Source organism: Melospiza melodia, unplaced genomic scaffold (genome assembly GCF_035770615.1).
Source record: "Melospiza melodia melodia isolate bMelMel2 unplaced genomic scaffold, bMelMel2.pri scaffold_70, whole genome shotgun sequence".
NCBI lineage: Eukaryota > Metazoa > Chordata > Aves > Passeriformes > Passerellidae > Melospiza > Melospiza melodia.
Window position 1 is genome coordinate 422,484 of NW_026948802.1, and position 17,157 is coordinate 439,640.

A 17,157-nucleotide genomic window follows, 5' to 3' on the forward strand; every position below is an offset into this window, starting at 1 on the left:
AGTTCTTCATGTGATCAAGTCCATGAAATGCAGTACCTAATCCAGTTAAATCCCACCTACACCTCAGATTTGCTTGTGTAACTGATATTTTCCAGTCCACTCCCTATCTCTCCTCTCACCACAGTCCTCAAGCCCTCAGCCAGGCACAAGCCAACTTCTCACCTCAACTGCTGTTAGCAATTACCAAGCACCTGTTGGTAATTACCTGAGCACCTGCCCCACCCACAGCAGCTGTAGGTCCCTGGCGGCTGGGAGAACAGGTCTGAAGTGCAGACCCCAACACCACCACCCCCCCCCCCCCAAAAATAATAAATTAAAACTTTTCTAAATAATTTGAGACTAGTAAAAGATCAGGACATGGAGGGACTTGTTTATCCCATTTAGGCCAATCAAGAAAAAGTTTATAGCCTTCTCTGGAAAGGGAAGACTGTGGGGGGTTTTTCTTGAAGCAGAAGCATGTTTTATCAGCCCAGTTTCCTTCCTCATTTGTTCCTGCTCCCCAGGAGGCCATTCACTAGGCATATATATGTAAATATCTATGTCTGAAAACACATCTACAGGAGTGCATGACTTACACTGGTGCAATTTAAAGCATAGTTTTTATTGTACAAAAATGCAAAAATCTGTTCTAGGAGAGGCACATCTTGCAGAGCTGTAAGGACCCTGCCAGCACATCTGCTGCCAAAGCAACAACTCCTGCTCTGCAGTGGCTTGAGCAGGCTGAGATGGAAGTGTTTCTTCATCAATGCATAAACCACAACAAAGTAGTGGTGACAAGCCTTTTTTCCAAGTCTGACTGAAGGTTTGGGAAGCAGGTCTGCCGGCAGAGGGCACACAGAAGCATGACACGTTTGCCTACTGTGCACCTACAATTTCTACACCATCATATCACTACTCAGGTCACTGAGCAAGCTGACACTGTATGACAGGTTATCTGTCCTGCATAGAAAGTCACAGAGAGAAGAAGAGAGGAAGAAAACACAGAAGATGACAATGCAAAAGAAGTTGAAATGTGGCAAGGATTGAGCATTAAGGGACAGAAGTAAGAAGAGACCATACCCTTGAACTGTAAAGTGCTGTCAGGAAACTGCAAGTACTTGCATATTTGAGTTCACCACCTGGACTTGCATGCTTCTCCAAATTTTCATTATTTCAAAAATTTTGCTTCCTGGACAAGCTGCCAGGTCTCCAGTACCAGTCCTAGCTCCCTTCCAGCAGTGTGCATCTGAGCAGGGAGTTGAAAATAGATCAGGGATTACCTTTTACGCTGTAAGCATTCAAGACAGCTAAAGAACTTTGAGGAAAAAGGCCATACTGAGTGCCCAGGACAAAGAGATCTTAAGAAATTGGAAGAAGGAAGTGTTGATTGAAGGTCACAGTTACGTTGAGGTTTAGCCTTTCAAAGGTTTGTTGCTTTTCTACTGAAAACTGCAGGTGAGAAAGCCTAGGCAGAAAAGGGAAGGAGAAGCTATGTAAACAAACCCATAGCTGTACACAAGGACAGAAGCAGATTTCTTCTTCACTCTTCTTCACCAGGCTGAAGAGAGTGGTTTTATTATTTGAAAAACAATGCCAAAGTACCCCAAGTCAAATATATATTGTCCCACTACATTTAGACATTACAACAATAAAAATGCTCTATAAAACTACTGCAGTAAATTAGTCAGTTAGGAACAATAAACAGGGCACATGTTAATAGTATCCATATCTATCTTTGGAAAGATGAGCAATTACAATCAGCATCCCAGCTCATACTCAGTATTTACTACAATCTCAAATAACAATAAAGTCAAACACAACAGATGACTGATGTTCCTACCTTCTGCTTTGCAAACAGAGTTTTAAAAGATAGTTTATTGCAAAATCAGTCTCAAGTAGGTTCAAGGCCTTGGGAGCTCTCTAAGCTTTAATTAACAACAGAAATAAAAACTATTGTTGGTTTCTCGGCTGTTTAGGTGGCCTGGAAAGGCCCAGAGTGGCCTTGGGCAGCCTGGCGCTTTAAAGGACAAGGAGAGACTTCTGATCTTGTTTCGGTCTCGGTGTTTATTAATTGTTTATCTAAAAGATTTTCTTTCGGCCCAACAGAGGTCTGCACAGCAAGTCAGCCATGGGCACACTGAGAGCCCCCAGGGCGGTCACTTATCTTTATACCCGAAGTTACGTATACAATATTTATAATTTTTCCCCAATACCTTCTACCCTTATTAACCGGTGCGCTTCTAGTAAAGACCAATCCCAAAGTGCCACCATCACCACAGAAGATGGAGGCCAAGAAGAAGAAGAAGAAGGACAGGACACGCCCCAATTCCTCCATCTTACTTCTCTAGACCCCCCTGTACAGAAATCCTAAACCCTGTGTTTTATACTCTAACTAACTTATCCCTTCACCATTCACCCAGTAAAATCCTCCCAGTCCTCATACAGATGTCATCTCCTGTGTAGGATCAAAGTCCAGCCACCAGACACTTCTGGCAATATTCCAGGACTCCCGAGCCCCCCAAAGGTGGTCTCGGTCACTCTGCACCTTCATCCTGAGGTGCTGAGATCCCACAACTATATCTTTATAACAAAGTTATAAAGATCACAACTTTAACATCACACATATAGAATCCATTTTAATATTTCTGTAAAGCCAGTATTATAATTTTTATTTAACAATCTATTTGTAATATTGCCGAAAGAAGGTGCACTTTTCTAAATACCTACTAGCTTTGGTAACTGCTAAAGGTAATGTAGATTGAACTGTACTACTGCTTACTCACCTTTCTGTTGCACAGAAATCTTGGATACTTTAGTGCGTACATCTGTAATTCTGACATTTTCTGAAATTAAAGCGAGAGGAGAAATGGGCTAAATTCAGGTACCTAAAGTTACGTATCAACATTTGCAGACATGAATCAAATACACAAGGAAAGCTTTTCTATGGGAAGAATGCCAGAGCAAATTAAAATATGTATTGATAATAATAATCAACACAGTAGAAATGAAGAGCATCTGCACCATAGGAGAGAGTGTATAAAATCACACTCTGCATCAAGAGAACATAATTGGTATTTCTTCACAGCCTTCTCCCTTTGCATGCCCCTCTGCAAAGTGCAAGGGGCCTCAAGGACTCAAGGAAACACAGGGAGTCAAATGGAGACACTTGCACCTGTCTCACTGGGGTCTTCTGGGGAAGCAGTTCCCTTGGCAATCCAGCCCCTCTCTGCCAAGAGCACTTCCCCAGATGTGTACATTTCATGGGCAACACCAACCCACCCTTAAGTGCGTGGTGCGGAGGTTCAGGGACATCACAACATAACCAATATGATCCAGTGAAGCTAAATTTATTATTCCTAAAAAGACTCTATTTATAATAAATCTTTACTGTCCACGTGTCTCTAGCTAATACATGATTGGTTAATCCTAGCTGTTCACACGTCTAAAATAGAATGCTGATTGGATCATCTAATTTTTCACACGTCTGGCTGGGGTTGTCTGGCCCACCGATGGCTCACTTTCCCAAACTTGCTGACAAACTTGCTGAGTCCTGATGACTCTTCTTCTTGTATCTTTTTCAAGGATATACTGAGCCCATTTCTGAATATGTCCATAATTCATTCTTTGTGAACGTGTTCATTGTCCATTATTACAAGCAGGCTGGATTGGGCATTGGCTGAATATGGCCACTCTCTTGCAAAAACTCCTCCATTCTGTCTCTGAGCCAGCATTCGAGCCAGTTAAACAAAATCCTCCCTCTCACGCTGTAAAGAATTTGGAATTAGAGTTGGAATGTGACCCTGAAATGGAAGCAGCTCAGAAATGAAAGTAGAAAAAAGTTATTGCAGAAGCTATTGTAGAAGGGACTTTTCTCTCAAATGATGTAGAAAGTTTTCCTGTAGTAACTAATAGTGCCAGTAGAGTTTGAAAACCTTTCAATTGGAAGAATGTAGAAAAGTTGAGAGCTGTAATTTCACAATTTGGTTGAAAATCCCAACTTGCACTGTCACTTCTGCAGTGTATTTTTCCATCTAACAGAATAATTCCAGCTGATGTGCATACCCTGATATGACTTATAATGCCACCCTATCAGCAGGTGATGTTTCATAAAAGCTGGGAGGAAAAGTGTGCTCAAGAAGCAGCAAGACCTAGAGTGCAGGGTGATCCTCTGTATGGTTTAACAGCACAACAGTTACTTGGCAAAGGGCCCTGGGCTACTGCCACTGCCCAGGCTGAGAGCATTGATCGAGTCTTGCAGATGAGCCAACAACTGGCATATAATGCTATCCTTGCACTTCCAGATGAGTTACACACTATGTCTTTTACACAAATTCACCAAAGAAGAATGAAGACTTTGATAAATTTGTAGACAAATTGCATGAAGATATCTATAAGCATTCTGATTTCAATTCAGACACAAAGATACAATTGTATGGACTTTGGGATCATTACTCCATTCCAAATAGCTTTCCCTTCAGTCACAAGAGCCTTCCATCTCTTCCAAAAATTGCCTGCTGAAACTCTTCTGCTCCCATGCAAATCAGTTCACTACTCCAGCATAACCCTTGAAGCACGGACAAACAACTCTTCAGCCAATTATAGTAGAAAAGAAGGGTATTTATTGCAGCCCTGGACACATGTGAACTAGTTTCCAAAGACATGTGCAAGGAGCTGCAGACTCCTGTTCTCTATTTCTACAGAAAAGGTTTTACATTGGGTTTCTAAGGACCCATAATACATAATTATTACCTGCCTGCTTTGCATTTTTATCAGCTGAATATCTATTACAGCTGCACAATTGTACTACCTTAACTGGGTCGGTGGGATTATGAAATGAGGGAGTGGTTGTATGGGAGGAAGAAAGCAGTCATCCCCATGGTGAATTCTTCTCCCATGGCTAGCTGGCGAGACCTTTGGACCTGCTGCTCATGGTCCAAGCCTCTCCTAACTGTTCAATTATTCTTAAGGCAAGGTATTTCTATGGTCTCTGCGTCTTCACAATTGCTTTCTCTATCCCTGTCACTCCTAGCTTTACCTTCCTAATATATTTGGTACTCTTTAACTAAGGGACATGATTGCTGCTAGCTTTGTTACTAACTTAGCTTCTTACCTCATTTTAAAATCTTAACTAAAACATGCATTCTCCTACTATCCCAATTCTATTCCCAGCTGGCCCCTCGACTCATCTGCGCTTTTCAATTATTCTAATTCCATTTTCAGCTAAAACCTTGACTCACCTCAGGCACATCCCCGACTGCCTCTCTCCCAGCAGCTCAGAGCTGCATTGCACAGTGCTTGCGGTGTGCCAGAGAGCACAAAGCAGGCTGGCCTGGTGGGCCTGAATATTTCTGCCAAATACTCTGCATCTCACACCTTTGCTCTGGCTCAGTGCAGAACTGCAGGGTTGCAGGCGCTTCCTCCCAGAGCTGCGTGAGGCGCTGGCTGCTGCAGATGGGCCCTGCCAAGCTGTCCCTGCCTCACGCTGGCCTCGCTTCCCTGGCACAAGTGCCGGGCCTGAAGGAGCTGCCCTGTGCTCCAGCCTGCTGAGCAGCCCGGCTCCCTGCCCCGGTGCCCAGAGTGCTGCACACACTGCTGGCCTTTGCCAGGAGTTGCAGGGCAGCCGGCAGAAGAGGAGGAATCCTCAGCCAGCCCAGCGGCCCGTGGCTGCCCTTGGCCTTTCTCTGCTCCTGGGCACACTCCAGACGGCCAATGCCTCCAGGCTGGGCTGTGCCCAGCATGGCTGCGCTTCCCCTCGGCAGCAGCCAGCTGCCACCTGGGCTCTGAGAGCAGAGGATTCGCCCACTCCCAGCAAGAGGCACCCAGGGCCCGGCTGCTGCCTCTTGCAGCTCCAAGGGCCTCCTTCCAGCCTGCCTCTGCCGGGGCTCAGGCTGCTCCAGCCTCTGCCGGGGCTCTGCTGGGGCTCCAGCCCGGGCAAGGCCGGGCCCGCTCTCACCTCACAGGCGCTGACAGCTCTGCACCACAGGAGACCTTCCCGAGCACCCTCTCTGATCTTTCTGCTTTCTCACTTGAGCAAGGCTCTCCTCCAGCCAAAGAGATTATTGCATTTAGGGAGCCCCAATGCTCTCCAGTCACAGCTGAAGGCCTGCATCTGTATAAGATGTTTGGGCTGCCCCATTCTTCCTGTGCTTTTGCCTTTAAATGCCATTGCCCTTTCTGCCTAAAATAGAAGTACCAAAGATGGCCAAAAAACAGACCAGTGGGCCATATTCCAAAGGCAGTGTGGTCTGGAGAGGATGAATGAAGAACATCCTTCCCCACTTTCACACCATGCCAAAGACACTGTTTCTCTTTCCACCTTTAAGAAACAACAGACAATTCAGAAGGAATTCTCGAGTTTATTCGCAGAGTGAGAAGGAAGGGAATCTTCAAGGTGAGTTGTGGTTTCATAAACTTTATTGATTTTCAATCCTACTCTGCAGTCCTATTAGACAATCCTACTCTAACCCTAACCCTTACCTTAACCCTTATCCTTATCCTTATCCTTATCCTCATCCTAATCTTAATCCTTATCCTTATCCTAATCCTAATCTTTATCCTTATCCTTATCCTTATCCTTATCCTTATCCTTATCCTTATCCTTATCCTTATCCTTATCCTTATCCTTATCCTTATCTTTATCCTTATCCTTATCCTTATCTTTATCCTTATCCTTAATCTAATCCTAATCCTAATCCTAATCCTAACCTACAATCCTACTCTAAACTGATTGAGGAATAAATGGTCCTGATGTGATTATCACATTCTTGTCTCCTTCCTCTTCTTCACTGAAACAATCAGTGGCACCAGGCTGGACGCAGGCTCAGCAAATCTTACAAATGGATGCTGCCCAAAGGGAAAAAAAACAGACCAACAAAAAACAATGAACCATGACTTTCCAAGCTCAGTGCTTCACAGGATTCCTCCTGCTCCTAGAAGGATGCAGGAAGAGGAACAATGGGACTGTCTACACCTCCATCTTTATGTGCAGACTTTGCCATCACAGGCAAACCTGGCCCAGAATCCCACTCATCCATTTATACAGGTGTCTTCATCTTGCTGAGATTTTAGCCCTGCCAGTGCTCTAGAAATGGTGCTTTCTGTCCTTGGAGTTTCTTCTTTTCAGGAAACTCCAATGGCTCACATGGGTCCCTCTCTTTGAAAGACAGGCACTGTGCTGATTGCCACAGGGACAGAAAGCAGTGTCTGCCTTTCCAAGCCCTGCCCCTCGTGTGCTGGGTGGCACCTTCCTTCCCAGCAGGGCCAGCCCAGTGGCACTGGGCCCTGGAGTTCCCTCTCTGCCACACAACCTGGCAGTAACCCTGGCACAGTTCCCGTCTGCTTGAGCGTGCCAGGCAGCAGATGGGGCTGGGAAAAGTCCCTCCCAGCTGTCCCTGTTTGCGGGGCAGAAACCTCTGAGGGTGGGCTGGGGGGCACAAACTGGGGCCCCTCAGAGGCTCACAGTGAACCCCCCACAGCCCCTCCTGCCCACAGCCAAATCTCTGACTGCTCAGCTGGGACTGGCTTCCTTGGGTTTCTCCACCACCATTTCATGTCTCTGAACCCGCATTGCTCTACTTCAATTCTTTTGCCATTACATAAAACTGAACACCCCACCAAATTACAAAAGAAGGTGACAGAAACAGCCAGAGGACCTCTCTGACTCAGGAAATGCAGAGAGAGGTGGGGTTGCTCAGTTTTGTCAAGAACAGGCCCCAGGGAGACTTTATTGCCACTTTCCAAAACTTCAGAGTGGCTTTGAGGAAAGTGGAGGACATCTTTTTTAACAGGGCCAGTTACAATAGGATGTGGGTGAATATTTTTTAACACAAATAGGATCTAATCAGAACTTGTTTACTCGGAGCATGGTGTGACCCTGGCACAGGTTGCCCCAAGAGATTGTAGGTGCCCCATCCCTGCAACCATTCCGGCTCCAGTGGGAAAGGGCTCTGAGAAACTTGACGTCTTTAAAGATGTCCCTGCTCATTGCAGGACACTTGCACCAGAGGACATTTGCAGGGCCCTGCCAGCCCAGCCCAGTCTAGGATCCCTCACTGTTTTCATTTGAAGAGCAGCAAGAGTGGAGGTGAGGAGGAAGGGAGCTCATCTGCTGCCTTGGACTTGAGTGGAGGAGGAGCCCATCCCTCAGAGCCTGTTTCACCTGCAGCCCCTTCACATTTTACCTGCAGGAGCTCCTTGGCAGACCAGCGCCGCGCCTCGTCTCTCTGCAGGCAGCAGCTCAGGAAGTCACGCAGGCAGGATGAAAATAGGTTGGGCTGCTGCAGCTTTTGTCTTCCTCCTGTGGCTATCAGGAGTTGGGGCTGGGGAAAAAGGAGACACCACGCTCCACCTGCTTCTTTCCCATCTGTCACTGCTCTCCCAGATCCCACTGATTAAGCTCCACTCTGCAGTGGCAGTTTCTGCCCTGGCAGAGACCCAGAGATGACTTTCCTTTACCAACCAAAAACCCAAACTCCGATGCAGCCACAGCCTCTCCAACATCTCACAGATCTTGCCTTGGCGGCTGATTACATTGACTGACCTAATTAGTGGGAACTACATCAGCACAAGCACATTTCCTTCCCTGACGATTCATACCAGCTTGAGAGGCTTTTTGGAAGAAGGACTTTGCTATACTAACTCTACTGTATCCAAGGGTTAGTACATGGAAAGTATTTCTGCAGTGCTTCTTGGTCCCTTAAGCACCGCTGCCACAAAACAAACCTAATCAAGCTTTTTGCTTTGTTCTTGAAAAGAATGGGAATTGGAGGGAAAGAAAGAAAATCCACCAGGTATTCCTCAGGTAAGGAAACAAATCTTTGGAATCTCATCTTCAACACAGACACATTATGATCCATGCACAAATGTACTGGGATGAAAACGCCTGCTTGGACACACAGGAGCCACCTGCAGCTCTGTTTCTCAGCAGTCTGAAAATTTCTGCTTTCCTTACATGGAAACGAAAAACCTGTCATGGTCAAATCAGAAGGAGAGGTTCCATCCCTACGGTCACCCTCGACTCATTTGGCTACACAAGTCAATGCATGAATGGTAGGCCCATCCCAGAAAGTGCCAGGAAACAAATGGGAGGTTTTGGCAGGCTCTCCACATCACCAGGCTCTGGCTTGGTGATGGGCAGAATGTGGCTTGGGCTGGGAGAGAAACACGGTCACTGAGTGTTTCAGCAGCACTGCACAAGAAGCAGAAGAGACTCTGTGGCCTTTACACCCTCATGCCCAGGTTTCAGGCACGTTTCCCAGTGAGAAGAAACTGCACAGGGGGTTAAGTTCCTCTCTAAAAACCAGTGCCTTAGCAACTTTCATGTGTTTGGCCTTCTTTTCTTCATTGCTGGAAATGTAACACCACTTCTGAGAGGCTTGCCTTGTGGTTTTAGGGGCATCTTCACAGACAGACAAGTGGGAACAACTTGAAACCCAAAGAAAATGTTGCCTGAGAAGAGCTGGGGAGTGTTTGCCTGTGGTGAGGCTTGAGCTGTCTGGCAATCCCCTTCCATGATGTGCAGAAACATCCAGCTGCTCCCCAGAACTCAGTCCCTCTGGGCACGCAGGCCTCTGGAAACCCCTGAGGATTCCAGCCTTTGTCCTGCTCAAGAGCATCTAACCTAAGCTGAGCTCCAGTTTCTTCAGCAAGGCCAAGGATGCTCACTTCCATGCAGCTGACAGTGTCCATGGAGCTCAGCAGGTCTTTCTGATACTCCTCAGGCCAAGGAATTACAGTGCAGATTGGCAAGACATCAGCTGATCCTTATCCAGCGTGGTTCATGTGGAACCAAGCTCTAACACGCTGACAAGTCAGAGGGAGAGAGCTCATTCTGCTTTTGCAAGATGGTATTTAGAAACATAAGACACCAACTTGGAACTATTCAAACCTCAACTTGCAGAATCCATCTCAAATAGACAAAAAGAACAATGGCAAGAGGCCTTGGAGTCTCCATAAAAATGCCCACCATTGTTATGATAACTCTGTGCTCTTGGCACTGAAATAGATGGTGACCAAAGAGACTTTGCTATTATCCTCTTTAACCCAAAGGAGAATTTCAAAGCCAGAAATGGCAATGCACTCCCCTTGTGTACAAATAATTTATGCGGCTTTCTGTCCTTTTCCCACATCACCAGAGGTGACAAAGAGGGATTTATCCTGACTCTCAGCTGAGCTCAGCCACTGGCCATGGTGGGGAGCTGGAGCTCTCCCTGTCATTATAACAGTGCAGGCCAGGTATGGCCCTGCTCCTGAGGTAAAGAAACACAGCACCGGTGTCAACTGCCCATGCTGGATCCCAGCCCAGGCACCTGCCTGCAAGCTCATCAACTTGTTAAAATACCAAGAAACAGCCAAGGGTTTGGCAAAAAATTCTAACTGCAGTCAGAGAAAAACACATCCTAAACTTATCCAGGCCACCCACATACGTGACTGAACAATGTACAGATGACATGAAAGCCTGAAAGTTTTGAAGATCCACAGGATTTGGAAAAGATGCTACAGAATGGAAGAGAAGAGCTGTGTTTAAAAAATGAAAAAGCAAGCAGAACTGCTTGGGCATTGCTTTGGTAGTAGGTTTTTTCTCTTTTCCTTTTTTCTTTACTTTTCTTTTTCCTTTTTTTCTTATGTTTTCTATAAAATTGAAACTGGGAAGGTCTAACCTCCATTGCTCAGGATGTTTATCACATGTCTACCCTCTCCACTGAAAAATTCTTGTCCTTCAGAAACAGAGTTCCAACATTGTTCAAAAATCAAGTGAGAAATGCCAGGCATGGCTGGAGGCCAAAATGGCAGGTTTCTGAACTGGTTAGGTTTCTGAACTGCCACTTCCCTTTCTGATACAACCAAAGCTACAGCAGATGCTGATGTGTTGCAGGGGCATTTTTAGAAGGAGACCTTGGTGGAAGTGGTGCCAGCAGATGGCAATGGGATTTTGTCCAATGGCACACCGAGCATAGGACAGGTGAGAAAGACAGTGGGATCAGTGAGTATTTGCACCTTACCAAGACAGGAGTTGCATTCCAGGAAGGAACTTCTCGTTCCACCATTTCGATGCCCACGATTCCCAAAGACCATATGTCCACTTGGGGGCCACATGGTTGGCCTGTCACCACTTCAGGCGCCAGCCAGCCAGCAGCGCCGGCCACGGAGCTCCGTCTGCCCTGCTCAGGGCTGAGCTGAGCAAAGAGGCCAAAGTCAGCTGTGGAGAAAACAACAAACCGTGAAAGCCAGCTCCAATTAGGAAACCAAGCAAAAGAATTCCCCACTCTCGGACTAAGAATGTGCTGTTGAATCTCCTGGAGAACTGTCCACACTCGATTTCCTTGGGGCTTTAGCCAAGGGAGTATGGAATTGGCCACTTCCAAAAAATCCCAGGTTTCTTAATGCTGCTCACAGCAGTGGACTTTATTCCCCTGAAGCTTTAGATTGTAGATCCCTCTGTCTAGAAGGGACACACACAGAGCAAGGCCACTCTTGACTGCTTGTGGCTCCTTCTACCTCTGTGCACGTTGCAACTGTGCCCTCAGCTCACAGCAGGGGTCCCTGCACTGCCACCAGCACCATTTTTGGGGAGCTGGCAGTCACGCCAAGCAGCCCCACACCCACATCCCTGGAACGCTGCACCTGACCAAGAATATACTGACCCAGCTTGACAGAACCATCAGTTCTGAGAAGGATGTTGCTGCTCTTCACATCTTGGTGGATGACGTGGTTTGAATGAAGAAAATCCAGTCCTTGCAGGCACTGAGAGAGAAAACAGAAAGAGGAGGGGAAAAATGAGTGATGTGACTTCATCGCACAAGAAAGAAAACAAAGAATCGAATGGGGGAATGGGGAGTAAGGGCAGAACAGTAATGGCCACTGAGAGGAAGAGCTTGCTGCTCCAACACTTGCAGAGCAGGACCTTTCTGAGGAAAGGCACATCAGCTTTTGAAAGAGCAACAGCACCTGCTGTTGTAGGCTGTCCCCTGCAAACCAGCCAGGATGACTCCTGCTGCAGTAGACGTGCTTTTTCCTTGCAGAGGACAAAGGAGGGGTTTGGAAAGGAAAAGTCCCTCCCTTTGGTGTTTAGTGGATCACTTTTGGGTGGGAGGCTGCATGGAAAAGATTTTCTTGCTGGCCTCAGCACAGGCTTGGAAGTATCACACCAGTCACTCTGCGGAAGCAAAGAGCATTTTGGCTGCACTTCTATCCTTTTCAGCTGAGGACTGTGAGAAATGAGTATTTTTTCTTTTCTGGTCATTTCAAATCCTGCCACCAGCACCTTTCCTTTTACAGGCAAGGAATGCAGTGAAGGCAGACTCCAGGCAAACATTTAGAGAGGCAAGGTAGAGAACAGAAAATACAAATACAAGAGACAGAGCGAGAATACAACAGCAGGAGATAAGAGTACTGGCACTGAGTACAGGGAGTGAAGGGGCAATGGCAGGCCTTTCACTTGAGATGCTTTTACTTGCCCATAGCATACCAGCAACACAGAAACAAAGCTTGGCACAGGAAATCACTCCAGCTCTGAGGCCCCGTTTCCCAGACAATCCTGCCCAAGCCCTTGGAAACACAGATGGGATTGCTGACCTCCCGACTGATGGCTGCCATCTCATCTTCCGACAGGTAGGTCTGGCTGATGACATCGCTCAGAGTGCCTCCATCCATGTACTCCATAACCAGGGACAGTTCCTCACCCACAAGGTAGCTGAAAGAAGGAAACAAGGGCGTGGAGATGAATGTACATGGCTAAGTTGCTGTTTGGAAAAGACAGGTTGGTTCTTCTTTTCAGGTCTCTTTGAGACAAAGACAAAATAAAGGAAGAGACATTCCCTCTTGGCTGTGCATTGTTTGCCATCTGTGCAGTCTCAAGGAGAAAGGCACAGCTGCAAAAAAGATGTCTTAGATGGGCAGCAAGCAAAATGTGCAGTTTTGTAACAGCCCAGATAAAAAAACCTGTCATGCATGGTGTTTCTGGAAAAAAAGCACCTAGTCTTCCTGGCATGCATAGCAATGGAAAACAGTGGCAACAATCCAAGGGAAATCCTTGTTAGTTTACCTGGATGTAAGAAGACACTTGAATAAAATCAAGCTCCAAAACAAAGTGGTGGCTGTGAATATAGAGATCATTGATTTATTAAGACACAACTCATCCGGGTTTTTGAAAACTTTTCCAATACCATGTGCCAGCAAAGACTCATGCAAACAAAATGCAATCTCTTCCCATCCACTGGAGATGAAAAGAGCAATAATAATTAGCCAATAATTACAGCTCTATTTTCTGCCAGTGACCAAAGTGGGATTTTACCTTGCATGTTTGCAACATGCAAACAAACATTCATGGGACAAAAGCACAACTCACCTGTCTAAACAGTTGACCAGGTTGGGATTTCTATTCACCTTCATGACCATGAGTTCGTTGACTTTTAGTTCCTTCTTCCTCAGTCCTTGAAGCTGTATTTTCTTGATGGCCACCTAAAATGATATTGAAAATCAGTAACTTGAGAGGTTGGTGGCACGAGACCACAAGACACGTGGAGCGAGTGATTTTGCAATGACACAGCTGAGGTGTGCCAAACTGCCTTGTGATTAGGCACTGCAGTAATCAGGAACTGACATTCCAACAGCCCATTTCTCTGCTCCCTTGGGAGCCAGTTACAGGACACGTGGGGCCACTGACATTTTGCCTTGACCACTTGGTAACAGCGGTGTCTCAGTTATCACCCACAAACCTCTGACCACACTCTCTGCTGCGTCATTTGGGATTCAGAAGAAGTAATCCTTGCCTTAATACTCTGTGGATACATCCTGGGCTATGGGCAGGGCTTAGGGCTTTCAGGGACGCCTTGCTGATCTCTCCCTATGTGCAGTTCCCAAGTGCAGCACTGCAGGTGGCTAAGGAACTACCAGTAACTTTCAGATGGATTTGCTGGCAGCCAGAAATGAGAATTCAGGACTCTGAAGCTGTAGCCCGATAGAGCAGTGAGGTGCTCAAAGGCACCACCTCTGTTTTAGCAATGGAGAGCGAGTGAGCGCGTCCTTCTCTGGAAGGAACCGCTGCCCTCCGTGCCTTCCTTCCGGCAGCTGAGGAGGACAAAGTCCCAAATGTGTTTTGTGGGCTGGCACCAGTCTGTGCTTCTTGTGCCTTTTCAGCACAGCTCTGCCCAAAGCTCCAGCCACAGCTCACACCAGAGGGGAAAGCCCTCGAGTGCAGCAGAGCCTGCAGGGGCTGTTGACATTTACCTCTCCTCCTGTGGCAGTGTCAAGTGCTTTACAAACATCTCCAAAAGTCCTAGAAACAAAACAGAAGCAGAGAGAGGAGAAGCCATTTAGATCTTGCAGTGAAAGCCAGCCCACATAGGTGATCTGTGCTGTAAATACCGCAGACCTGCAGGACACTGGAAGCATTGAGATGTGTTTGACAATGCCTTCTGAGCACACTTAAAAATTCTGATCAGCACTGACAATCTAAGCCCAGTACCTGAACACACTTGCAGCTTACCTGACTTCACACTTGATACCTATTCCGCCAGCAAAATATCTGATGCATAGTTTTGTAAAATTAACATTGCTTGGACTCACCCACTGCCAATATTTTCCAGTTCAATGTATTTTAGAATAGGATTTTCCATCTTCACCATTCTCTCTGAGGGAAACAAAATGCAAGATGTTCACTTCTAAGCAGAGATCTCACCTTCTAGGAGATACAAAAGGCAGCCCCACTGTCTGGGGGTCTGATCCCTCCCTTTGTGGACAGCTGGCTAACAACAACAGGAACAGCAACTGGAACAACAAGAGAAGAACAGCAGGCCCACAGCACAAGTGGCTGGCACAGAGACTGATTTCCAGCATCCTTTTAAGTGAGAGACCTCTTGACAGCAGGCACACAGGGAAGCACAGGGAGATACATTCAGAGGAGACTGAGACCAGAAGAGAATACCTAGCAAGGCAAGTAAGTTTGTCATCTAGAAACATTAAGAAGAGCTGGAACTAACAGTGCCTTTGTTTTCTTGGGAATAAACACTGTGAGATTTAGAAAAGGTTTTCTACTTGCTAAGATTAAATGCACCTGGACATCTAGAATCAATTCCTCTGAACAGATGCCAAGTTCAGAATATTGCCAAGTGTTCCCAATCTTTTCCACCTTGCAGCAGTTTGCCAGAAGAATGCCTCTGTGTTTGTAAACCAGAGCAGCTCATGCTAGAACCAATCCCCACGGGGCTTCCAGCATCAGGACCCTCACCCTTTATGAGCAGGCTGAGCCCAAAGACGCCCTTGCCCGTGCCCTGCGTGAAGAACCGTGCCGCTTCTCTTCACCCTGACAGCGCGGATCAGTCGCTCCCATTGCACTCGCCCTCTCGGCAGCGCACACATCCCCATCTTCCCAACTCGGCACGGCGGGCACGGGCACAGGGGACAGCAGAGCTCCTCAGGCGTCCCTGTGACACAGAGAGCTGCCCAGAGGAGATGCTGACCCTCCTGTGAGTCCAGACCGTGCGAGGCAGAAGCCGGCCCAGAGCAGGGGCTGCGGCCTCAGGCAGCTCCGCACTGCAGCAGCCGGGCAGCAGCGGGACCCTCCCAGCTAAGGAAGGCTCCAGCCTCTGCATTCCCACAGCCCTCAGGGGCAGGGCAGTGACCACAGCAAGGCTGGCAAAGCCCCAGCATGAGCACTGACAGGCACTGATGGGAAGAAGCCAGAGTCAGCCTGAGCCCCGGACAAGCTGTTGCCCCCATTCAGGACACAACAGGATGGGCTTTGAGATCAGCCACACCGAGGCGCAGATCAGTGCCCTTTTTGTCCCAACTGGTGATGGTAGACACAGAATCCACTGGGCTCTGGTCTCAACCCTACCAGATCTTATCTGAGAGCACAGCACTGGCAGCCGTTAAGGGCAAGAAGCAGATTCATTGGGTTGTGCTGCAGAATCACAAAGGGCTTGATGTGTTCTCCTAGAGACTGATCGCAGCAGGACTTCTGCCAGTGGCTAGGACTCAAGCAGTCACAGCCTTCTGCTGATCCAGGAACAATCCCTGCTTCTGCCTTCGGGAGAGAGGGAAGCCCAGGCAAACTCCAGCCAGTCTAAGCTGCCCTCAGAGGCAGCAGGAACACCCAGAGCTCTCTCTTGCTGCCTCGGAGCACTGCCAGCACTTCTGTGACACTAAACTGAGCAGAACCCTTTGGTACAGCTATGCTGACATGTGCACACAACACACTGTCCCTCAGATAAGAAAGATACCAGACGTACTCTGTTGCTCCAGGGAGTCACCCGCCATCTCCTGTTGCTGAGCAGCAGCTGGGTCAGCACGGCAGGTGAACCAAGGGCTCAGGCTCCACTTCTTCAGCTGGGGAGCAAAGGCTCCTTGGGACGGCACTGCTGCTTCTGCAGCAGCTTCAGTGTCAGAGTCGGTGTAAATCTGAGACAAGAAATGAGTTGATGTCAGGAAGGTGTGGCAGAGATTGCCCTGAAATGCAAGAGAGATTGCCATTTGAAATGCAAGCCCTTAGGAAGCTGCTGTCAGCCACATGCAGAGCTCCTCAACTGGATTGCTTTGGATGTCCACTTGTGAAACCAAATGGTCAAAAGCAAAGGCTGCTTTTACTCGAGTTCATAGCCAGTTTCTTGTTCTAAAGGATGACTGCAGCAACGACCGCTCCACTTCCTCCCAAAGACTCCTTTCCCCCTCCTAGGTCTGCAGATACATTTGCAGCTCCTCATTCTAATGTTCTACCTCCTGCCATGAAATTCTCTTTTCCTGCATCTTCCTCAGGACGAGCTTATCCTGCAGCATCTCTGGGTGGTTCAGTTCCTGGGCCTCATGCCAGCCTCGCGGCTCTTGGTTGCCCGTCATTTGCTGGAACTCTCTGCAGGCTGCCAGGTAGGATGGCGACACTTCCACCTCAAGTCAAACAGAACAAAGCAGTCAGAGACTACAGCTTGTGCCCGTCAGCCAGGAGTCATCGACTAGGAAGAAAGTAAAGAAAAGGACAGGAGCATTCAGAAGGGATACAGACAGCTTGTGGCTCGTTTTCCAAATCTATGTGAGTGACCATGTTCACCTGCAAAAACACCTCAAGAAACAAGGCCACCTGGAAGAAACCAGCAGGAGTTCATTCGGATGACTGCTGGCTAAATGGCCAGAGGAGTAATGCCACTGTCTAGAGCATCAGCTGAGATCCAGCAGAGCGGGAAGTGT

At 47.5% G+C, this 17,157-nt stretch overlaps 2 long non-coding RNA genes across 2 annotated transcripts; both read right to left on the reverse strand.

Annotated features, from left to right (window-relative positions):
- Nucleotides 1-1,058: 1,058 nt before the first annotated feature.
- On the reverse strand, nucleotides 1,059-11,069 carry LOC134413978 (uncharacterized). The gene is made up of 3 exons (XR_010026632.1): nucleotides 10,980-11,069; nucleotides 2,763-2,822; nucleotides 1,059-1,444 (listed from the first exon to the last, which is right to left on the reverse strand). It is a non-coding gene; the product is annotated as an uncharacterized LOC134413978 (long non-coding RNA).
- Nucleotides 11,070-11,663: 594 nt separating this feature from the next.
- Nucleotides 11,664-13,399, reverse strand: LOC134413982 (uncharacterized). Its single transcript, XR_010026633.1, has 3 exons — nucleotides 13,325-13,399; nucleotides 12,553-12,670; nucleotides 11,664-11,721 (listed from the first exon to the last, which is right to left on the reverse strand). It is a non-coding gene; the product is annotated as an uncharacterized LOC134413982 (long non-coding RNA).
- Nucleotides 13,400-17,157: the final 3,758 nt, after the last annotated feature.